Raw genomic sequence first — 1,277 nt, 5'->3', positions numbered from 1 at the left:
GGAATTTATGCATTTATTATGTATTTAGTGTTGTTGCAACTCGACATATTACACGTCTTGATAGTGTGTTATATATCTCAACGACATTTGATCAGTCGGTAGTTTGTGGCAAATAATGAATTAGAGTGGTGTCTTGCTCTGTTTACAGATTTTTTGGCATTTGATTATTTAGTGTAGTGTGGTTAATATTGGTCAGACAGTGTAATACACACTGATTGAATATCAAATACAACACTGGTGACAATATGAACACACATGCTTGTCAGTTTCAACCGTATCCTAGATATCAACCAAGTTTTGTCCAACAAACTTTGTACAAGTGTCGTGCAGTGTGATGGTAAATTGTCTGATGACAACGATATACGTTTTTTGATGACTTGTATTTGTAACTTTTGAACGATTTGTGGTTGAGATCTGCATGTTTACCAATCCTTTACCGATGTTTTGCAAAAAAACATGGTTTGACTGCATGACAATGTCAAATCCAAAATTGCATTTGGAGACAAATTGCCACCAAACATACATGTATATGCATGGATAATGCCATGACTGATATTCAGGGTGTTCATGATACAAGCATCAATGCTGGTTTATTGGATGCAATTGCAACAGCTGGTGTCAAATATTCAGACTGGGATTCAACAAGATGCGACCTAATTGTCAGATCAATGGTTTTGAAAATATATAGTATTTTCAAACCCAACACATTTTGGATTTGGTGGACTGACTACAATCAAGACCATAACACTGTTCAACAATCACAGACTCGATGCCAACGACATGCATGCAGTATATGATTTGTAGCTTTGTAAAAGTTCCGTCTCGTGAATGTGGTGATATTGTTGACCTCGCGAGCAATCACTCTAAACTATACGACTATTTTTACAATGTAATTGATGCCAATATACATGCTTGTCAACACAATAGTTTTTGGATGATTTTGACAACATTTGGATGTGGCATTGAATTGGTTATAACATCAAAACCAACAGCGATAGTATCTTGGATCATGACTCGTCCAAAAGTTGTGCAGATTGTGCGAATCGATTTTCAAAACAATTTTCAAAACATATGTTGATTGATTATTGTAGCTGCCAACACTGATGAATTAGCAACAACCAACTTGGCGGTGACTTGTCAATGACTTGTCAGCAGTTTGGAGTGATTTTGATGATTTGGGTTATATGATTTGTAATATTTATCGAGTAAGCTTGTTTGGCCAGCTGTAACGACCAATGATGATTTAGTCTTGGTTCAACGATTGATCAAAACCCAAA

This window comes from Batrachochytrium dendrobatidis (genome assembly GCF_000203795.2).
Source record: "Batrachochytrium dendrobatidis JAM81 unplaced genomic scaffold BATDEscaffold_12, whole genome shotgun sequence".
NCBI lineage: Eukaryota > Fungi > Chytridiomycota > Chytridiomycetes > Rhizophydiales > Batrachochytrium > Batrachochytrium dendrobatidis.
Note: the sequence above shows the minus strand (reverse complement) of the source record.